This window comes from Phodopus roborovskii, unplaced genomic scaffold (genome assembly GCF_943737965.1).
Source record: "Phodopus roborovskii unplaced genomic scaffold, PHOROB, whole genome shotgun sequence".
Taxonomy (NCBI): Eukaryota; Metazoa; Chordata; class Mammalia; order Rodentia; family Cricetidae; genus Phodopus; species Phodopus roborovskii.
The window spans coordinates 17,389,228-17,413,765 of NW_026126480.1; the positions used below are offsets into that span (position 1 = coordinate 17,389,228).

General features: G+C 40.2%; 1 protein-coding gene and 1 pseudogene across 1 annotated transcript in view; both read left to right on the forward strand.

Moving 5' to 3' along the window:
* The window catches only part of Syt9 (synaptotagmin 9), a 146,313-nt gene that overhangs the window by 16,695 nt on the left and 105,080 nt on the right, over window positions 1-24,538 (forward strand). The gene's annotated exons all lie outside the window — the stretch shown is intronic.
* LOC127228167 (serine/arginine-rich splicing factor 3-like) lies at window positions 8,449-9,141 on the forward strand (annotated as a pseudogene).

Here is a 24,538-nt window from a genome sequence, read left to right on the forward strand (position 1 = left end):
ACATATCACCAGTAAATTCACTCTCAGTGGGAGATACAACATGAACAGAAGGCTACTGATACAATAGAGTTGAAGTGGATACCTGGTGATTTTAATTTTTAGTTTGTTGTTAGTAGAACTGAGTATTTTACCTGTTAGGCCTGGTTAAGAAGTTCCTCCCAGATGAATTTTCTGTTTATTCTTGACAGTATGCATTTGTGTGTTGTTGGTTTTTAATTGTTTTATTTTAGAATCTTAGTGCTTTCCTTACAAATTTGCATTAGTTAAAATGTAAAAGTTCTATCAAATTAGCTCGTAGACGGAGCACTGTATAGTGACTTAACTAACTCAGATTGTCTGACTAAAATCAATCCATTGTACTGTTTTTTCATCTTGGTGTGCATGTGTATGCCTACGCATGTATGATTTATATATGTGCAAATTTATGTGTGTGAGTACAGGCACATGTGTAAAAATCAGAAAATAACCTTGGTGTCTGTTCTTGCCTTCTACCTTGCTTGCAATGGGGATCTCTTTTTGTTCACTACTTTACATTTTATAGACACATACTACCACATATGACTTCACACAGGCTCTGGGGGGTCCTATGGCTTACATGGCAAGTACTTTATCCAGTGAACTACTTCCTCAGCCCCTTTTAAATTTCTTTTGGGACAGGGTTTTATACAGGACACACTGGCCTTGAACTTACTATATTACTGAGAGTGACCTTATGCTCCCTGCCCTCTTGCCACCATTGTCACACTCTTCCAGTGCTAAGTAATGCTTTTGTTTATATGAATGTGAAAGAATTATGTAATTCATCTGTGACTTCACCCCCATTTCACCCTTATGCCATGTGACCTTTATGTTAGCCACACTGATATGATCACTCTTTCCTAATGAAAATTAAGTTCAGAAACACTCATTGCAGTGCCTCCTAAGTGCCATGTACCAGGTTAGGCACGAGTAATTGAAAGACACATTAGACAAGCTTGCTGCCCCTATGGAACTGAGATAAAATAATAACTGCAAATAATAAAATAAAGGCAGGAAGGGAGCCATGTGCTGAATATAGCACAGAAAAAGAGAAGTAATTAGCTGGCGTGAGTGTGTCTTTAAAGACTTCCTAGAGAAGAAGTCTATTTGTGGGTGGGATGGGAATTCTAGGAAATTTCAAAACCCATAATACAGAGAGAATGGATCCCCTGTAATAGTAACAACAGTGCATGTTGGGAAGGCAGAGAGATGAGACTATTGTAGTTAGCACTGCTCTATCATGGAAGTTTGTGTGGACTGTTGTCAAGAGTCCAACGTGGCCAGCAGTCCTTGTGGGCCATTGTCAGAGTCCAGAGAGACTGGGACTAGGTGTGGCTGAGCACTGACAGGAATCCTGAAAATACTTTGACCATCTGTAAGCCCAAAGGACCCATTCTCAACAGAGTGAGGCAGGAAGTTTGCAGGCAGGAAGAATTCCATAGTGTCTCTTTTCAAGTCATCTGTGTCCTCTTGGGAGACATGTTCTGCTTGGCAGTTTCTTCTTGTCCAAGGTAAGGTCCTGACAGATAGGAAATCTTCTGTTAAATGATTCTAATTTTAGACTCCAAGTCAAATTTCTCCAAAATACAAGTATAATTACCTCATATAGTTGTAAAAACTGCCTTTAGCAAGTTTAGACATCTGGTTCCAACATCTGGATTCCAGATATAATTTCCAGCAATGCCAACAGTGATATCTTGCTACCTTGACTGGTTCAACAATGGAAAGGCTGCATGTTCAGTTGCACTAGTCACCCAGTCCATGGACAAGCTGTCTGTTTTCTCTGTGTCTGCAGAGTCCAGGAGGGAGTAAACATGGGAGGTCTGCCCAGGGCCCACAAAACAACCACACTGGGAAGATGATTTTTCCCCCTCTTTAAGGGTACTACAAAGTATTAGGCACATTAAAAAAATAATTGGATCAAATACCTACACGTAACAGGCTACTCCTTTTCATAACTGTACCCCCCACCCTGCTACAAACAAACTTTGCTTTTGACACTTAAAGGACATGCCTGGCTTCAGGAGACATTTCAGTTTGCATCATCATAGTGGTCAGAAACAATGAAAGGCTTTGACCTGAAGGCTGGCATAAAAAGATTTACTTCTTTTTTAATTGTTTGGGATATGTACATACATACATACATACATACATACATACATACATACATACATACATACATGTTCTTGCAGTGTAGCCCAACCAGGCCTGGAACTGTATCCCATTTTGGCCTTAAACTCATTTCTATCTTCTTGCTTTATCCACTTGAATTTAGGGATCACAGGTATGTGCTACCATGCCCAGTTCAGATTTACCACTTAATTAGATTATTTGGGAGTCAGGATGAAGGTTGAGTATATACTTTATTAAGGATGTTGTTTATTTCTGTATCATGTTTATTGAGCATCTGCTGTGTGCCAGGTGCTGTTGTAGGTGCAGTCACATGTCGGTGATGTGAAAATGGTTTGAGAAGTGCAGTGTTAGGCAGTTTCTTTGTTATATAAACCCAGAATATACTCATACAAGTTTGATGGTATAGACCAGTCTCTTACCATGGCTTCTATGCAGTCAAGAGACCAGAGTTTTTCTCATCATTATGACAGTATGATGCTGTCATATATGTAGTCTGATATTGACCAACATGTCATATATCCTTATGGCTATACAATGGATAGATGTAGTATACAGTAGTAGTGTGCAGCATAAAACAAACAGCTTTTCCTCATGGAACATGCAGGATGGGTGGAGTATTGTATATAAATCAATTTCAGGGCATGTTAGGTATTACTGTGTGCTAAGGAAAAATAAAAGTGGAAAGAGTGTAATTTGTTAATGAGTCAAGGTCAGAAGGAGATGTGTCAATAAGACATATGAGTCATGGTGAAGAGCATTCAGGCAGGGGAATGACAGATACAAAGGTTGTGATGCAGGGGCATGGCTAGCAGGTGTCAGCCAGGGGTCAGTGGGGTTATAGTGAGATAGACAAGGAGGAAGACATCAGTAAATGATGGCAGAAAGGTGGTGACAGGCAGATCGTAGGGTCTAGGAACCATTAGGGCTGAGTATGTAGCTCATTTGGTAGAAGGTTCATGAAACTCTGGGGATTCCTGGCATTTCATAAACTAGATAAAGTCATGTGTGCCTGTGATCCTAGCACTGAGTGGTAGAAGCAGAAAGATCTGAAGCTCAAGGTTATCCTCAGTTAATTCAAGGCCAGCATGAGATTCATGAGATGCTTTCTGAAAAAACAAAACAAACAAACAAAAACAAACAAACACACACACAAAGAAAAAAAAGGAGAAATAGCTGCTGGTGAGAGACCTGAAAGATGTTTGTGCATATTTTAGGCTGGAGAGCTGATACCTCTTAAGTTATAGGAATAATCTAATGTAGTAAGCAACAGTTCTTGATGCCAGACAAAGAACCGAGAGCTGCTGGATTGATATCCTCGTGTTGCCAGATGAATCCATTTCCCAGGAGTTCAGGGATTGAGACAGTCTTATGTGGCTTAGGCTAGCCTCAGTCTTGCTATGTAGTCGGCTAGCCTCAGTCTTGCTATGTAGTCGGCTAGCCTCAGTCTTGCTATGTAGTCAAGGATGACTTTGACTCTCAATCCATCTGCCTCTACTTCCTGAGTGCAGAAATTATAGGTGTGTTTCTCTGTGCCCAGTTTCCTATCTCTGTGTGCTCTGCCTTTATTCTTTTATTCAGCAGTAACTGTTGGCTGTGGGCATACTAGGCAAGCTCACATCCACTGAACTACACCCCCAGCCTTTCATTTATTTTCTAATCATCTCCTTAAAATCTTCACTTCTTATTTTCTTATTATATTCATTTATTTAAATTTTGAGATAGGGTTTATCTGTGTAATAGCTCTGGCTATCCTGGAACTTGCTTTGTAGACCAGGCTGGCTTTGAACTCATAGAAATCCACCTGCCTCTGCCTCCTGATTGCTGGAATTAAAGATGTGCACCACCACAACCCAACAAGTCCTCATTTCTTAATGTTGTCACTTGGTAACTAGGTTTCAAGATGTAGATGTGGGGTAGGACATGAATGAACATTGAGACCACCACACTGACCAAAGGGTAATGAAGATAACTTCATGCAACCTGTTAGAGAGAAGAAAATACCAACAAGGAGACTGGGAAGAACCAGCAAATGCAAGAGGAAGCAAGAAATAGGAGTGTGTGGCTAAACATGAAGAAATATTTCTGGAGGTATGGGAGTGATGTTCTGCATGAAACATAGCTAGTAGGCCATGCAAGGTAGCGACCAGGCTGGCCATCATACTGAGCAATGTTGAGGTCATAGTAACCTTGAACTAAGTGATTTTGAAGGAAAACAAAGCAGGGGAATGTCTAAGTAGTGTCTTGAAAAGAAAATGGAAGGAGAAAAATTAAAGAAAGAACAAATTTTGTAACTGGAAAGAAGCAATAATTGAAAAGATGACTTTTAATAGAAAGAAAACCATTTTTATGCTGGAGAGAAGGAAAAACAAACAGAAAGGTATGAAGTTCTGGGTAGGAGGTGTGCTTCTCAGGAGTTCACCCTTTCTCAGAGTCAAGCAGAATCCATTGGCATAGTGGGTAGCTGTGGGGAAGGGATTCCTTAGTCGTTTGTCTTGTGATTATTCTTCCCTTCTCAGTGAATGAGGAAAGAAAGCTTCTGAGAGGGATTGACAGTCAGAAGTAGTGGAGTTTAGAAACAGGACTATGATAATAAGTCCCTAGGAGAATGGGACTACTGAGGTTCTGCCTCAGGTTGCTGATCATGGATTTCATAAAATGTATCTACATGGTTGTGTGTTAACTCTCCTACCACATTCAGCTATGTTTGTTTGTTTTTTCTTCATATTTTTATTTTGAACTGATACACAATTTTATTTTTTGTCTTCTTGTTTTTTAACCTTGTTTTTATTGAGCTATACATTTTCCCTACTCCCCTACTCTCCTCCCCTCTCCCCTCTCCCCCTTCCTCAGGCCCCCCATGCTCAGGAGATCTTGTATTTTTTCCCATTCCTAGGTGGATCCATGTATGTCTCTCTTAGGGTCCTCTTTGTTGCCTAGGTTCTCTGGGGTTGTAGACTGCTGGTTATCCTTTGTTTTATGTCTAATATCCACTTAGGGATGAATACATATTTTGCCTTTCTATAGACAAGGAAAGATTTGTGTTCATTTTTCTCACATTTCTATTTTGTACGAGTGCATGTGTAAACATTTCATGTATGCTACAGTCAATGTTCATGTGTGGTCAGAGGACAATTTTTGAGAGTTGGTCCTTGCCTTCTACCATGTGGGTCCCAGGGACCAAACTTAGTTCATCAGGCTTGACAGTAGGCTCCTTTACCTTAAGCCATCTGTCGCTTTCATTAAGCAGGAATTATGAGTATACATAAAAAAAGAGCAGCAAAAATGATTAGAGTAACATAACATGCAGTGATTAGAGTGACTGAAATTTCATTATAATAAGGAGAGAAAAGTGCACATGTAAGAGGATTAAGGATGGACTGGAAATGTATGTAGCTCAATTGGTAGAGCCCTTACCTAGCATGCAAGAGGCCTTGGGTTTGATCTTCAACACTGTATAATACCAGGCATAGGGCACAAAGCCCTCAGTATCCTGGAGATACAAGAGAATAAATTCAAAGTTATCCCAAGCTATCTATGGGAGATGCTGTTTTAAAATAATAAAAGAAGGGAATTAAGGTTGAGGAAGATTAAACAGTCATAGACTCTGTCAAGGGATGCTATTGGGAATGCACTGAAGAGGTGGAGAGAGTGAGATTCTAATTCTCAGGGTGGTGGAAATGCTGCCCTGCTGGTAAGACAAGAATCCTGGACATTTTCATCACATAAGGTTCTGAAATAGGGTTAGATATTGAAAGATACCTTAGAAAGTATTTAAGAGGTGAAATAGGCAGTGCACTGATACAAAATATAGGGCTCCTGCCTTCTGAGTGTCTGGTGCTGCTGGGAAAGTAGTCACATGACATGCAGGGCTTACTACTGGAGGCTATGAATATTTTGTGTGAAAGAAGAATGAGATTGATTTTAAATACATCAAGTTCAAGGATGCATATGGCACCTGCTGTGGGTGCCCAGGGCTATGGGCAGAAGTTAATAGAAGTCTGATGTCCTTTACTGTATAGAAGTTCTGTAGAGTGATTCTCTTGTGTAGGATGAACATCAGAATCAACCCAGGGAATCTTCAAAGATACAAGTTTCCTGCCTTCGTTGACTGAGTCAGAATCATCAGGACAGCACCTAAATTATCTGTGCTCCTGAGCCTGATGAACTGACAGGATTGCCAATGTCATGCACTGATGGCCTTCATGAGTTGAGATGACTTTTGCAGCCCACTTAAAAAGAAAAGTATGTTCAAATCACCTGTGTAGAGCTTTTATAAAATATTGGGCAAGGAAATATAGACATCCCAATGCATTTGCTTCATAAAATTGATAAGTTTAAAACCCCACTGGGAATTAACCTTAGATTATGAAGTACAGCTCCATTGGCAACATGAATGATACATTTTGAGAAAATTTAGCTTTAGAATGTAGCTATAATATCCCAGCAATAAGGAAATTATCGGTCTTTCTTATCACTCAGCATATAACATGATTAACATCTGCTCAAAACTTAGGGTAACCATAAGGTAGATATGGTTGAAGAAGTCTGGCCATGAGGTTAGAGGAGAGCAAGGTTGTTTGAGTCTTGTCAATTATAAATCATCTTGGAATACACTTTTTCTTTGCCAGAAATATTCCCGGAACAGAGAACAGATTTGATTGGATTGAGAAAACCATGTGAGAACCACTTTTAATATTTTAGTCAGGAAATAAAGTGATTCAGAGACTCCCAGGCTAAACATATTTTCAATTTTATTTTTTCAAATACTATGAATGTCAGATGCCAGCATAGCTGAACTGACTCTGCAGGCTTCCCAGAATATTTCCCAAGGAATGAGGAAAACAGGTTGCCAGTCCTTCTTCAGTTTCTTTTTCCTGAACTGTGGCTTTGGATCTCACATTGCTGTAATAGCCAGGATTTATAGGTCACTTTTATTCTAGGGCTTTTAAAACTTTTTTTGATTGTGTTGCTTTAATTTTGAGGTAGCTAAAATTCATCACACTGTGTTATATGTTTCAGAAGAGTCTACAAAGAGAATCAAAAAATCCCCTGGTGTTTCTTTCCATATATTCTTGGTAAAAACATCCATTGATTCTAGCAGGCTTTGAGACCATTTGTATGTGGATTTACTGGAGCTCTGTCTGGTCAGGAGTCCAATCCCTACAGGTTCAGTCTGAGAGGATTCACTCTGTAAAGTGGTGCCAACTAAAGTCACAATTTTTTTCCATTATGTTGGTTTTTAGAATGCATTTTAATTTCTTATAGTTAAGTAACCCAATCTTAGCTGTCTGCCCAGTGCTTCAGTCTATAGGTATTGGGAAGTTAAATTGGGAACACCATTGCACATAGATGGTGGACAATCAACAGATTGGATCCAAAGAGGCCCCATGAGGGGAGTAGCAAGCCCCTGCTTGCCTTCATAATGTCACTGGAAGCATGGGGGAGTGTCAAAGAGAATTAGTGTCTGGCTTTCACTGTTCAGAAAAATTTCATTAAATGTATTAAATTAATAAGTGAAAAATATTTATCCATGGATTTTCTGTTGTCTTTGTTCTTTTGACAAAGCTTCATGCTAATTGAATTATCATTCCTATAACTGTATGCAAAGTAAGCCATCACATAAAACTTATTTATTATTCATAATATGACAAACAATGGGGGCTTAGCAACCATAAACTTTTAATTAGTAGAGCAACAACTTAAGAAAATCAGAATTAGGAACCTACTGCAGTAATATGCCAAATAGACAAATAATTGGAGGGTAGAATTAACAGTTAAAAGTCTGATGTACTTTTGGAAGTTTCTGCCCACCAAGAGAATAGTAATATTCAGGAAATGTTTTATAAAACGGATTACATGGTCAGATCATATAAAGGAAACATAAGCTTCTAAGGAGCATCCCAGTAGTTGGAAGGGTTAAGCAAGAGGATTATGATGAGTTCAAACCCAGCCTGGACCACACAGTAAAATCCTGGCTCACCAAAAATATTCATTAAGGCATATTTTCTACATAATCACCTCATTCCTTTTTAGTACACAGTTTAGTTCTTTTATCACAGTTATTCAAGCACCACCATATATCAGTTTTAGAAAATCCTCATTACCCCAGAAAGGTTCCTCATGTATGTGTTCTGCTAATTCCCACCTTGGGAAGCAATTTTATTTCTTCTGGATATTATAGATAAATACAGTCTTATTAAACAAGAGCTTGAGGGAACGGAGAGCATCTGCTAAAGCAGATCCCGAAGTGCGCGGGTGGGCCTGATGGAGTGTTGGGGTTTGAACCTCGGTGTTTGAACCCAGGATCTCAAAATGCATCGTGATTCCTGTCCACTAGATTGTAAGGTGTATGTAGGTAATCTTGGAAACAATGGGAACAAGACTGAACTAGAGCGGGCTTTTGGCTATTATGGACCACTTCGAAGTGTGTGGGTTGCTCGGAACCCTCCTGGCTTTTGCTTTTGTTGAATTTGAGGATCCCCGAGATGCAGCTGATGCTGTCTGAGAGCTGGATGGAAGAACACTATGTGGCTGTCGTGTGAGAGTGGAACTGTCGAATGGTGAAAAAAGAAGTCGGAATCGTGGCCCGCCGCCCTCTTGGGGCCGTCGACCTCGAGATGATTATCGAAGGAGGAGTCCTCCACCTCAGCGAAGATCTCCAAGAAGGAGAAGCTTCTCTCGAAGCCGGAGCAGGTCACTTTCTAGAGATAGGAGAAGAGAAAGGTCTCTGTCTCGGGAGAGAAACCACAAGCCATCTCGGTCTTTCTATAGGTCTCATAGCCGATCTAGGTCAAATGAAAGGAAATAGAAGACCAGCTTGCTAAAGAAGTGGTGTACAGGAAATAACTTCATTTGACAGGAGTATGTACAGGAAATTCAAGTTTTGTTTGAGACTTCATAATCTTGGTACATTTTTAAGATGTTTTAGCTGTTCAAATTTGCTTTGAACTTTAGTTTTTCATAGACTGAAATAAACCTAGATCCTGCCCAGTTAAAGTGTGATGTGCTAATGATACAGAAACCACTGGCGGAAATGGAATAAAGCTCTAGTTTGTCTAGTGGCTGGGATATGGTGTGGAGCTGTGGGTAAAATGATAGGCAGTCTTTAAAAGCTGTTAGTGAACACCAGCTAACAGGTAAAGGATGGGAACTGCACCCTGAAGGCTTTCAGAGGTTCCTTATTGATTGCTATATATGGACGCATAGCTGCAACATTCTTTATTTGGAAATGGAAGACTTTAAGTTACCAGTGTCCTATCAGTGTAAGGGTACATTGTAGAGCTGAACCTTTGAGTTACTGTGCAAGATTTCTTTTTCATGCTGTCATTTGTAATATGTTTGTGAGAATCCTTGGGATTAAAGTTTTGGTTACCAAAAAATAAATAAATAAATAAATAAATAAATAAATAAATAAACAAGAGCTTGCTGTGTCAGGATTCTTTGAGTGAGCATAATTTTGAAGTCCAATCATGTTCTCTGTATCATTAGTTCTTTTTATTGCGGTAGTATTCCAGCATTATATAGCTATATTTGTGTTCTATTTATTTACCACTTTGGGGCATTTTTCCATTTTTGTGGTATTATTGATAATGGTGTTTACAAAAAATTCAACTGCAAGGGAGTTTTACTAATTAATTTATTCTTTACAAGTTTTCAAAACAGTGTGCGTGCGTACATGTACACACACACACACACACACACACACACACACACATACACACACACACTGGAGTATGTGCCCAAATGTGCAGGCTAGAGGCCAATGCTGTATGTTGTCATATATTTTATACACCATGTTTTATGAGACAACGTCTCTTGCTGAATCTATAGCTTATGATTTAGCTAGACTGACTAGCCAACAAGCCCCAAGTATCCTTGTCTTAGTTACTTTCTATTGCCACGACAAAACACCATGACCAGGGAAATGTGTAGAAGAAAGAATTTAATGGGGCCTTACTGTTTCAGAGAGTGAGTCCATGATCATCTGGACAGAGAGCATGAAGCAGGTAGACAGACATGGTATTAAAGCAGCAGCTGAAGCCTATATCTGATCTACAAGCCTAAGACAAGAGAGCTAACTGGAAATGGTGTGGGATCTTGAAACCTCAAAGCCCAGTAGCATACCTCCTTCAACAAGTCCACACCTCCTATTCCTTCCCAAACAATTACAACAACTGGGGATCAAATATTCAAACATGAGTCTATGAAGGGCATTCTCATTCAAACAACCACATCCTTTTTTCCACTTCCCTCCCGTTGTTAATAGATGTGTGCCATTATATAAGCCTGGCTTTTTGCATGGTATAGGGGACCCATACTCATCTCATCATGCTTTTGTGGACAGCAACTTACTGGTTGAATCTTCCCACTTTCCTTGGTACTTTTTTTATGTAGATCTCTCTCTCTCTCTCTCTCTCTCTCTCTCTCTCTCTCTCTCTCTCTCTCTCTCTCATTTAGCTGTGCACCTAGAAAAAGGATTTCTGGGTTGTATTGCAAATGTACATTATACATCTTGATGAACTGCCAAACTGTTCTCCATGATGACTGCAGTAATTGTACATTTCAAACAATAGTGTACAAGGATTCTCGTTTCCAAAAGGCCTTGTCAACATTTGGCATTGCCTGTCATTTTTAGTACAGTCTTTGTAGTGGGTGTGTGAAAAGCTATCTTATTCACGATAGCTAAGTTTTTGGAGAAACAAATACTGTCATCTCAGGTGTACCAAGAAAGCAGTATTATTCCTGATAACACCTTCTGAAACAAGGCTAGTATTTGAATGTGATAAGGATGCTGATAGTAACAATTATAACAATAACAATGATACATGCGAGGACTTGGCACCATGCATTGCATTAAAGTGTTTACATAATCACTGATGCTGCAGCCTTCAGGTAGGGGTCTAGTGTTAAGAATGGTTGTGAGCTACATATGGAGGCTAGGAACTGAACTGGGGTCCTCTACAGAGCAGCAAGTATTCTTAGGTGCTGAGCCATCGCTTCAGACCCTAAACTGCTCTTTTGGAGAAATCTTTCTGAATGTCCCACTCAGCCTCCTGCTTTCACGTCGTTGATCAGATTCAGTCATGTGGCTCTACCAAGCTATGGGGAAATGGAAAAATGAAGTCTATGGGCTTCAGAGGTGTCATTTCAGATACACACAATGTCCTGTTCTTTTAGAAAACTGGAGAAATATATTTGGTGGTGACTGTCTGTTTCTGTCATATTTAAGGTATGTAAAGTCTTTTCATGGCCTCAGAACTGCAAAAGACAAAGTTGGCAGATTCTGACAACTATTATCATTTACAATAGAAAACTTTTTGCAGAAGATATTATAAACAAAATGAAAATATACAACCACCAAGTAGGACATATTCATAGCAATACATGTTAGAGAATTCACATTCTTAAGTATACATACACTTTCTAGTAAGTCTGTGTCTTTTGGAAAGAAAATATTGAAATTTTGTTCTTCTTTACAGTGACACTGGATAGACAGCTCCTAGTCTTATTATTATTATTTTTTTTTTTTTTTTTGCGGGGAGGGTGTTGTTTTGAGTGTTTTCATTTTAATTCTTTGCCCTTAAGGGCACATTCTAGGTTCATCTGTTAAATGCTTGCCTGTATTAATAAGCACACAGCTATGGGCTGTTTGATTTAGGGCAAACTCAGCAAGATTACTTGGATGTTAATTAACTGCCACAGTGAGAATCCTCTGCTTTGAGATAGATAAGATCAGATCAGTGGCCATTCTCAGTCCAGTGCTTTATCAGGAGTGAATGAAAGTGAAACTATTAGTGGCCATTTTCCTACACACTAGTCACTCAACTTCAAATCCTAGAAAAAAATGTTTGCATATTCTTGGTAATTATTATAGATTGGAATGTTTTTTTAAACAGAGTTCGGGACTTGGGAACATTGGGAGGGGCCACTATTTCTGGCCAGATTATTTAGACAATAATAATTCTTCACAGTTTTCTGTTAACATCTTCTGATTTAACAAGCAAGTTGGAGCCAAGTGATTCTGGCTATTTGGTATCCTTGGTAACCACTGTTAGATGGCAAATTGAATCAGTTAAAATTAATTTCTTGTGAAAAATCTGCCTTAAACAAAAGAGTACAGACTTTGATACTTATACACACAAGAAGTACATATGTATGCATGTATGTGCAGCATCATCAGATATGATGAATATCATAGATTAACTTTTCAGAGCCTCACAACAAAAGCCTAGTAAGGGAGGAGGTTGAGGGAAAGTTACAAAGGGCTCTGACTCTAAATATTTTGCTTCTGTTTGGAGAAGGAAGACTTATATAAATGCAGGAACCAGAGGCATAATAGCTGCTGTGTGAGCTTTTGTTCATTCATATGTGAGTGTTAACTGCCATGGCAAAGCTGATTGTTACAAATGTTTGGGAAAGATTAGAGAATAATTTGTCCCAAGTATGTATAACAATACAACATACATTGTAGCTTCAGACCCATCTATAATGCCAATTAAGGAACAATTTTCCTAGAGTCCCGATATGTGCCTTGCTTGAGGTCCATATCTACTATACACCCTACACTTCTAGAAGTTAATATTTGACAGTATTGCTGAAGTGAGGAAGGCCAACCCAGCAGTGGTGGTGCGGGCCCTTAATCCCAGCACTTGGGAGGCAGATGTAGATAGATCTCTGTGTGTTTGAGGCCAGTCTGGTCTACAGAGTAGTGCCAGGACAGGCTCCAAAGCTACAGAGAAACACTGTCTTAAAAAAAAAAAAAAAAAAAAAAAAAAAAAGCAAAGGATCACCAGCCTATAATTCACACTGCCAGAGGAACTAGGATACAAGGTGGATTCTAAGAGATTCATATAAAGTCCCTCACAGAAGGGGGAAGGGACAAGTTCTCCAGAGCACATGGGGAGTACGGGGGGGGGCAGTGAGTGGAGAGGGAATTAGGAGAAAGAGAAGGGGAGGAGAGGAAAGCACGTGGGACTAGGTAGATTGAGTCAGGGGAGGAACAGAAGAGAGAAGAGAGAGAGGGGGGGAGGGGGAGAGAGAGAGAGAGACCATAAAAGAGGGAGCCATTATAGGTTTGAAGAGAAAACTGAACCTAAAGAAATGTTCAGAGACCTACAAGATTGATACCAACTGACAATTTGAGCAACAGTGGAAAGGCTGCCATAAATGCCCTTTCCTGATCAAAGACAAACTTATCCACCATCTAGTAGCTGATGGAAGCAGAAGCAAACACCCACAACTAAACACTAAGCTGAACTGGAATCCAGATGCAGAGAGGGAGGACAAGACCAGGCTTCAGAAACACATAGAGACAGCTCACCTGAACAAGGAGGAGCTAATGAGCCCCCAGACTGATAGCTGGGAATCCAGCATGGGACTGACTCAGACCCCCTGAACATGGGTCTCAGCTAGAAGGCCTGAGCAATGTAAGGGACCTCATAGTGGAACCAGGATGTATTCCTCTTGCACAAAAGGACTTTACAGGCACATCCCCCATGGAGGGATACTCCCTTAACCTAGAGACAGGAGAGAATTCCTAGTCCCTACTCCAAATGACTTGACAGATTTAGATGACTCCTCCTTGAGGGCATCACCCTACATGTAGAGTGGGGGGGATGGGAGGGGAGGGTGGTCGGGGTGCATGTGAGGGTGGGAGAGAGGGAAAGAGGAAGGGAGGGAAAGGGAACTGGGATTGATATGTAAAATAAAAATAAATTAATATAAAAAACAAACAGACAAAAAAAGAAAAACCCCAGACCCCCCCCCAGAAAAAGCCAGAGTTGGGCAATAGAGTGTGTAGAGTGTGGGTTACTGATCTATGCCAAATATAGCTATGTTTCCATCCCCATCTGGATCTGTAGTAAGAGTAATGAGAGCAGCACACAATACATGCATGTCCTCAGTCCCCCACCTAGGCCCACATTATACAGATTACCCTGGAGGAACTGGGGAGGAAGGGGCACTCCTTTTACATGTCATGTTCCAGGATTTTGACTACTGTTAACTTCAGATGATTCATCTTTCTCTCAGAGGAGCAAGTATAATACTGAATGTGTGGACAGTTTTACCATTGGATCTGCCTTTGTTCCATGTATAAATACTTCCTAGCTAAAGAACACATGTGCTGGGCAGTAGCCTGGGTTCACAGACTATTTCACTGTGTCAGAAGAGTTACCCAACATCATTGTGTCTCAACATTCTTTTCTAAAAGATGAGAATAGCCTCCAGGGGAGACTGAGGTGTGAAGAAGATTGAATGTTTGGAAGGGGTGAGGCACTCAGAGATCAGTTAATGTTCTGTTCTTAATCCGCTCATTTCCCAAAGGTAGACACAGCAATTCCCAGCAGGGCCTTCATTCTTTCTGTCTTTGACGTCATCATTCTTTCTTACTGCCTTTGCCCATCATTTGTCTTCCTTTTCTTCTCCTTAAACCCTCCTGCTTCAATCTGTCCTCTAAATTTGTTCAGAATATTTTGTTGTTGTTGCTTTTCTGTTTGTCTTTTAAGACAGGTATTGCTATATAACTTAAGATGGCCTGGACCTCATGGTGATCCTCCTGTGTGGGTGTTGGGATTACAAGTGTATACCACCACTGTCTGCAAAATTTACTGTGCAGCGTCAGGAAGCTCCCTTGGCACTGTCCGTGGTGCTGAACTAACTGGAACAAGGTGCCTGTCCTGGATAGTTTGGATAACATGTACAGCTGTGGAGTGCAGTAAAGAAAGTGTGGTGTAATAGGAGACACCTAAAACATGAAGGAGTGGTGTCAAGAAAAGTGTATGTGTGTAGGGGGGGGGAATCAGTCTTTTAAGTGTTAGGAGGTATCAGACAAATTATTTGAATGAATCTGAGTAAGTTTAAAGTTAACAGTTAGACCAAGAAATTAGATCATGTCAGCTTATGTGCTGACAGACAAAAGTCAGAAAGCTAATAAGGGTCTTGTGAGCCACATTAGAATTTGCATTGTACATTAACAGTAATAATAGTCTATTTTGTGCTCAAATCTATAGGGCATGGGATAGAATAGGAGAATGATATGTAGACAGTCTGGGGCTTATTACTTAGGCATCTGGATTGTACATAATGCAGGGATGGGCCTGATCTGAGGGAGTCACAGAAATTGTATTGAGTTTCAGAAATATGGGTTGGACAGGTGTAGGACTTGTAGAGATGAGTCTAAAATGAAAGAGCTGTTTCAAGTATTACTTTGAAATCATCATAATAATTGCATTTATTCTTTCGGCAGCTTTTTTTTTTTAATAAAAAAAGCATGATTCTGATGCTTCTACATACTCTCACGTTTCTATGTGTGTAACTGTCCTGGCTCAGTTATATGCTCCCAGGAGATGTCAAAGTACAAGAACAGAGTAGAGTGGAAGAGGGTTCCCAGTGTGTAGGTTCTGTGAAGGGATTAGAGTAAGCCAGGGTGTGTTGAGCCTATGGTACCCAGGAGTGACTTAGAGGAACTCAGAGGTTGGCATCTTTCCAAGAAACAGAAGTGGCATTCTAAGTGAATCTCAGACCTTCTGGTGTCAGAGAAGTGTGTGAATGGGGTTATGGAGGGAGTAATCAAGTCTTATCCTAAGTAGACTCAATTGCTAAGATTATAGAGCCTTTCACATCACCTAATTTCAGAAATAGCCATGGTTTTGCTCTCTTGTAGGATCTATCTAAAACCCCTTAGAGTCTATTTTTATTGCTGCCCTTTTAGATAAAGTCCTCTGATATGTTTATTGCCTGCTGTGCTATGTAAAACTGCCTTTGATTCACCCAAGCTTTATTTCTCTTTTGCTTGCAGTGAAGTGCCTCATTCTCTTATTTCAGGATGTGTTGTTCAGACTGTATGTGTAAGAAACAGCTATTTCCTCAAAGGAGACAAGAGGTAGTTTATTCTGGAGCCAAATATGAGTGACCATGGCCTAAGAACACAAAATCAGGTTATCCCAAATTCTCTTATCTAACATGGAAAAAGTTTCATGAAGTTTTATGGTAACAGAACAAAGAGTCTCCTAGGTCACGGCACTTTACATTGGAGGGGAACATCAGATAGGTTATATCAAATATAGGGAGTCTCTGCTGAAGACCTCAGATGCTATCTGACAACACTCTTAGCCTTTGGATTGTTGAAAACTATGGATCTTTTCCTGTATTCTACCCAGTAGTCACAAAGATGTTAGGTCACATATACAGGTAGGTAGTAAAGGGCTATTAAGAAGTTGAATATGGTACAGGATAATTTGTCTCTGGGCTTACAACATTTTAACTTGTCTACATCATTGACATTCTAGTTAATCATGCTTTGTAGTCATGGTGTCTCTCTGGGAATTGCCATTCACAAAGCCATGTTTCTGTTACTCGCTCCTGCCATGACTGCTTGGTTTTGCTCAGATCTCTGCTAGTTCATCTTCTTTTACCTTAATAATGGGCTTGGTTAGTTTCCCTCTGCTTACTGGGCCCTCCTCTCCATCACTTGTTAGGTTTTCTCTTCTTTACCCCAGTTGATGCAATTGATGCATGCAACTGAACATGACCTTGAATTTCTGGGACCCATGCTTTCTGAAAGGTTGATGGAATGAGCTTTCTCTTGCAGGATGCTGTTCCCACAAGGAAAGCCACCTACTTAAGAAAGTTAGCAAAAGGTCCCCAGCCCATTTTCCATGGAAAAGCTCATCTATGCTATATTTTGACTAGAACTTCTATTACAAATGACCCCACATATACATTCAGGGATAGTTTCCTGAAAATGCTTACAAATCTATCTGAGGAAGTGATATGCGTCCTAGCTTTGCCATTCTGGCTTGCTTTAGTTGGGGAAATTTGTTGGAAGTGATTTCTAGGACTCGGTGCTGTGCGTGTTTAGCAGGCACAGTAAGCATGCCCTCTGCCCCAGTTATATGTACTTTGTTGGAAATTATAGGTTCAGTTCATCTTCCCTGACTGGACATTCTCCCTGCTTTCACACAGATAATGAGTGATCATCCCTTGGCTGAGGTCAACCCCCCCCCCAAATCACACATACTTTTAGACCACTGTACTCCAATTCCCACACCCACCCCTCCTGAGGCTGCATCAGCTACAGTTACCAGTGACCTGCCAATTGCTAACCCCAGGAGGCACATTTCAGTCATCAGGATGCTACTGCATTTAAAGTGGTGAGTGCTGCTTCTGGTCTCAAAACTTCTTTTCTTCTCTCATTGGTGTCTTGTCTTCTACTTGGTTTATAAATGTTGCCATTTTGCCCCTTGTAAGCTTGACCCATTGTCTCCTCACTTTGGTAAATCTCCCATCTCAAGACTTGGAAGACTCTCATATAATATCAGTTCCCAATCTGTATTCCAGCCTGAATTCTGCTGAGCTTCAGATCTCCACTCAGACAGAGTGACATGTGACTCAGCATGATCTCATCCTCACAGGTCCCATGTGCCTCACATCTCTTTAATTATGCTCATTGCTTAATAAGTAACTTCCTAGAAAGGTCTTACAGGCCTTTTCTTTCCCAGGCTTTCTTTTCTTCAATGAACATCTATCAGCATTTACATTCCTTGCTTGTTTAGTGTGTGACTCTCCCCACTAGTATAAAAATTGCATTTATCCTCTTCAATATGCTCACAATACCTGGACTGAGTTGTGGTACTTGAATACTAAGTAAATAGATAAGGCATTCCCCCAATTCTATGTTTTTCTCCTCTCAGTGGATGACACTACTCCTACCCCCAGTCACTCAAATCATAAAGAGGAGGGCGTCATTTCAGAGACATCATTGCTGTTACCACCACAGCTTCCATATTTAACACCACCTGTGTCCACTAGTTTTACCTTGAAGTTTTCTCATGCCTGCCTCACATCTCCATTGTTATGACTGTCACCCAATTACCTACCATCAGACCATTCCCTGAGCTGAGGAAATTCCTATCCGATTCCTGCATCTGTCTTCTGCTGTCAGAATCTACCTTCGTGGAGCAAGAGTAGATTTTCTGAAAACTAGGCATGACTCAATGCTCTGTGGGATACATGCTAGGCTAACTGGGTTGCATTGTGTGACACCCCTTATTTTATGCGGAGTTGTCTGCTGTTTCTTAACTCGAAAACTGTCCTTAAGCCCAGACTGATTTTTCTAGCCCTCCTTTTCCTTGCTTATTCATTTTTTCATGATCACTCCTTAACCCTCTACTTCAGAGTCCCCCAAATTCTTTGTTCACCCATTCTTCCCTATCCTTGTATCAGCTCTTCTATGTGTCCTTGTGTCTGCTTCCTTCTTTATCCTGGGAATTTGCTGAAGGAATATGATGCATATTTTCATCTTCTTATTCCCTTATTTACTCAGTGCTCAAAGCATAATGGGTGCTTGATAAACATTAGAATGATGTAAGAGGAGTGGATAGTCTGAGTAGATATTTGGTTTTGATTAACTTCTTATCATTGTCATCAAGTTGTAACATGGAATTACATTTTCCAAACCCAAAAAGTATGAGAGTTTTGCAAAATTGGAATGTGTTACATGTTATATGCTAAACAATATTGTATTTATATTTTTCAGGAAATGTCCCTGTCTTACCTTCCTCATCAGAAGGCAATGACAACTAGAGAAGTAATAAATGAGAGGAGGACAAGGAGAGACCATTGAGATATTGCTTCTATCATTATAAAGCTGAAGGATTTTTCTCAAAGGGTATTGTTAGTACTAAAGTAACTTTGCTGTGTTAGGCTCAGGGCAGTAGGGTTTAATGGAAAGTTCCTTAAGTATCTTGTATGTATGTTTAGTTGAAACTTGATGCCTCTTCCCAAACTGCATGCTTGATTTGAGTTTCCAATGTTGAAACACATATTTTGTTGTTGTTGTTGTTGTAGAACTCTATTACCAGCTTGCTGGAAATCATGCTCAGAATATTTTCAGTTGAACAGTTTTGTCACAGTGGTGTGTAAAGGCACTAAGACAGGCAATGGTCCAAGGATACTGTATACATGTGAAAAGCCAGGAATGTGACACATTACTTAAAACTCTTGGTTCACTGAACCCTGGGTTGCTATAAGATTGTCTTGGGGGACGCCTAAGTGCTAAGGAGCTGAAGCTGAGCTCCCCCTACTGCCCCCACAGCAACACCAGAATGTGGCTCATAGAAGGTTGATTCCTTTTTTTCTCCCTTTCAGAGATAGGGTTTGTGAGCCCCTCTGCACCCCAAAAAAGATCTTGATATGACCTCCCCTCTCCTGAGTACTGGGATCACAAGCATGTGCTACTGTGCCTGGTTTATGAAGTGCTGGGCATCAAACCTGGGGCTTTGTGCATTGCAGTAAGCAAGCACTGTGTCAACTGAACTATTTACTTCCAACCCCTAGAACATGACTCTTCATCATATTTCACTATTGGCTTTCTTGATTTGCTGGATGGATATAGCTCAGTTCATATTCTGTAATATAGATGACTTAACAAAGATATAGTTTTTCTTTTTTATATACATTTATTTTATATAACCAAGTCCATTTAAATGAAAACAAACATTTATAGACAATATTTGGGAATTTGGGCGTCGTTCTTTCCAAACTACTTCCTGCTGGTAAGGGGCGCTGTTATGGGAGATTCTAAGAAGATGCAGAAATCCTGGCTGTAGTCTGTAAGGCTGCTTGGTCCAGCTGTTTTGAATGTAGAATCACCTGGCACTCTGTTTCAGGTGGTCTGGCTTGATCAAACCACATTAGTCTGGAAGAAATCCACAGCTTTTCATTTTCTGTGGAAACAAAAATAGAAATTCTTTTCCCCAGTAACTTGTCCTTGAACTTAAATTTTGGAGTCAAAGCATTTTTATTAATTTAATTTATTATTTTACATGTTGATCCCAATTCCCCCTCCCTCCCTTCCTCCCAACCTCCTCCTCTCCTTCCCTCCTTCCCTCCCTTTTACCCTCTCTGCCCTCTCACATGCACTCTAACCACCCTCCCCTCCCATCCCCCCATCCCAATTCCATATGTAGGGGAATGCCATCCAGTTGGGGTCATGTAGGTCTGACAGGTCATGTGAAGTAGGGACTAGGTCTTCTCTCCTGTCTCTAGATTAAGGCAGTTATCCCTCCATGGGGGATGTGTTCACAAAGTCCTTTTGTGCACCAGGGATACATCCTGGCTCCACTGTCTGAGGTCCCTTAGACTGCTCAGTCCTTCTGGCTGAGACCCATATTCAGGGGGGCCTGAGTCAGTCCCATGCAGGCATCCCAGCTATCAGTCTGGTGGCCTGTTCGCTCCTCCTTGTTCAGGTAAGCTGTCTGTATGTGTTTCTGCCGCCTGGCCTTGTCCTCTCCATCTGCATCTGGGTTCTACAAGTTTTTCTTATTTAAAATTCTGATGTAGTTTTCAAGTGAATAAAATGTATATGTTAAGCAGTTAAAGTCAAAATAATTTGAGAAAAGTGAAAATAAGTTTTAAAACTTTCATACTCTTTTATTCTTCCTCTTTTAAATAGATTTGGAGAGACCCCATTACCTTCCCACTTTTACCTACCATTGAGTATAAATTAAAATGCTTTAAAGCACACTAATCAAATGGTCTGGCAAAATATACATCCAGGAACTTCTAGAAAGCATATGGTGTAGAGATAATTTCAGGAATTCCAATAGCTAGAATTAATGGAGTCTCAGAAACATCCAAACGATAATTAGAAATGTTATTTTACTTTATGTTCACACTGAAAAAGAAGGTATCTCCTTCCCCAGGGAGAGAGAATCATGGTGACAGATGCTAGAAGACGTCCAATCGAGGCGGCTCCGCCAGCAGATAGAGTTGGGCATAGAGCCCAGTCTTCACAGTGGAGGAACATGGAATCTAGAAATGGAAGATTTTCAGCTCAATGTCCATCCCTGGCAAAGTCTTAAGCCAACTTAGCAGATGGTTCGCGAGCATTTGGAAAGGGTGTTCCAGATTCAAACCAAGTCATAGGGAACCTCCTGGGCTTCTTTCCTGCTTCTGTCCCTCTTGACCAGGGAGACTTTTCTTAAGGCTGTTTATGATAGCCAACATATGTGATGTTTTAAAGCTGGGAACAAAGAAACTTTGTTGGGGAATGGGTGAGTGAGGTGAGGATCATGCCAGCTGAAAAGTCAGAGAGACAGGAAGATAGCTCTTACGGCAAGATTGATGGAGCCAGAGTGGGCTTCTGACAACAGTGAGGAGTTTCAGTAACTACCATGTTTATGTTGAATGTGCCATAACACTGCTTTTTTCACTGTGAATTTCAAGCCATCTCCTGCCTTTAAGACATTTGGGGGAGTGTATTTAAAGTGTAGATGCCTGAGCCTCATTAGGTATCAGTTAGCTCAGGAATCCACTTTTAACAAGCTTTTGAAGGAATCATCAAGCACACATAGATTTTGTAACTTTTTCTTCAAGGATGAAAATATTTGCCATGAAGAAAGTTACCCAGATAGAGAAGTATGGGATTCGTTAGTCATCTCGTGAGTAGTATTGATGCTTCTATCATGGTCCATTTCAAGCTACTAAAATGATATCGCTGGAAGTGGAGTTGGGAAGAGATGTCTGATTACATGTCAGTATCTAGTATTTCTACCACACAGATAGCATAGGTTCTCTGAGTAGATAATAGAAATATATAGTAAGAATTACTAGGAAATGATCATTCTGGGGTACTTATTACCTTTCTAATATCATTTATTTAATTAGGAGTTTATGTAATTTCATCTTTACCAATGCCTGTGTTCAATAATCAGCCTTTAAAATTCCTGAAAATTGATAATTGACTCTTAAGATTATCCATGAGACAGCTCTCACACATCAACTGAATAGATATGCATTTTCTGAACTCACACATGTGACAGAGTTATATTCTTGCTATTGTGCAGGAACACAAATACTCCAGTACATTTCCATATTCACAAAAATGCAGCTATCCAGTAACTAACAAATGTGCCCCTCTCTTGGGCACCAGTCCAGAGGGATTCCTAAACAGAATAAGTCAGATTCAACAGAGAAGTTCCCTCTACCATGTCTGGAAAATTATGATTTAAACAAGGTGTCAGCTCTGTTTTGATCCAGTAGATATTCTGACATGGAAAGGTACAACTCTTGTGGCACATCCTGCTGACTTCCGCCAACTGGTTTTTGATTCCAACTGATTGTGTGTGCTGTGGCCACAAATTCAGCCTTTTGGAGCTCTATGTGAAATATGTATATAGAACAAAAGTTAATTTTCAGGACTCAAAATTTTGAAGCTGTCTGCCACATGCAAAATTAGTAGAATGAAAATTCTTGTTTAACATAATGTTATGAAATGTTGTATATTTTTGGTGGTAGTGGTGAGTTTGAATAGTCACAGAGTAAGAGGTATACCACAAATGAACTTAAGTCTCATCATGATTTCTTACTGTTCTGCTTGCATGCAAACTGTTAACTTTATTATGTTTCCTGAGAACATTTCCTGGAATATGTTTGAATGTTCCACTGTAGGTATCTGGCCTCTATCAATGTTTTCTGAACTGATCCCTGTAATTATGGCATGGGGAGCCTATTTACACAGAACTTTGCTTGCTGAATGACTGTAAACACAAAATTGCTTCAAGTTGCTAATTGTTCTTTCCTGCTGTAATATTGGCTATGACCCAGCAACTTGGCTCTAGTTCAACCATGTAAGTTCTCCTGTTGCAGGCCCTTGAATATTACCTCAAGTAAAAATTGCTCTGAGGTCCATTGGCTCTTAATTGCAATAAAGAAGATTCTCTTTGAATATTTTAATAAACATTTGCACTATAAAATGAGAAAAGCAACTTTTTAATATCTTAGAAAGTAAAATCAACCTGTGGCTAGAGAAGTTGAGAAAGCTAGTTTTGATGCCATTTGCCATCTTTCCCTCCAAGCCACACTGGCTGCAAGTGGAAGATTTGGGTTTGGTAGAGCTGATTCCATGTTTCTGGATCAGGGGGAAAACTGAGACCACAGCAAAGAACTTCCAATAAACATCTTACAGCAAGGTAGAAAAGAAGTGTGTGGTCATAGAAGCACACACACACACAGAGATGGCAGGCTGTGTACCATAGGCATTGGGGAATGCCCCTTGGTAAGCCATGTTTAATCACACTTTCTCAGAGGATCACACCTCCCAGGATACTGTGTACTTTCTTGGACTCAGGGACCCTTCCCAGGCCATGTGGGTACTCCACCCAGCGGCAGCCTGTGACAGTGCTGGACAGAAACTTCCAAGATCACTCTCCACAGGTGCTTTTCTATACTTTCTGGCTACAGTTTCCAAAGATGGAGGCCTTCGGGGCACTTTGTGAACCTCATTGATGAGAATTTGCAATGGTTCAGCTTCCCATTTTAAAACATGTTGTCTGTATATTAATTTAACCTCTGCACATTTATTTACAAGTTTAATTATAATCCAAGTAATATATAAGTACAGTGTTTGTTAAAAATGGAATGGGACAGTTCACTCCAGTGAGTCTACTCAGAAAACAACCACAACTATTTATCCTTGCCTAATTTTGGCTTTCTGCTAATTCACTCCTTATTGAAAATAATCCTTCAAATCTTGTTCACTGACACTAGACACATGATGAGGGATTTTCCCATTTCAGGTGTGTGTGTGTGTGTGTGTGTGTGTGTGTGTGTGTGTGTGTGTGAGAGAGAGAGAGAGAGAGAGAGAGAGAGAGAGAAAGAGAGAGAGAGAGAAAGAATACATGTACAAGTAGAGGGAGGGTACCACATAACAACCTCCAGTACCATCTTGAAGAACACCATTAATTGCAAACTAAGTTAATGTATCTGTCACAATATTTCAGTTTTCTATAAAGCTACTCATTATCAAGCTATGAAGTATGTTGAGATCTCAGAAATGGAACTAGTTTATGTCATTACTCTTGAACCAGTGGAAGAATTCAGTCACTTGTAACCAAAGTCTTCAGTTATATGCTCTTTAGAATTGAACATATTAACACAACTGCATCTACTTTGTCTTTGGCTATTGCTTTCTGTTATGGCATATTGTGATTCTTACACTGACATATGATATGCTCTATCCTGCCACTTTGCCGAAAAACAGGCACATGTTTTCCCTTGCTTCAAATGGAACTCACTCCCAATAGATACATGTACAAGACACTACCATTTTTATACTCAAGAAACATTGTGGAGAAGGGGGAAGAAAGATGATAACAGCCCAAGGATTGGGGAGTTTGCTGTGAGATTGTCTCCTAGAAATATGAGAAGCTACACCCATTAAGTCATACCAGTGTGACTACCCAAACATGAGCGGAATAAGGGTGAAACCAAAGGATATGCTAAACTGCACAGGGAAATGCCCTTGAGGATTCTGCCCTACAGAACTATAGGCAATTGAGGAAAGTTGAGAACAGAAGTGGTCTTCCCCAGGGAAAAGTACATCAAC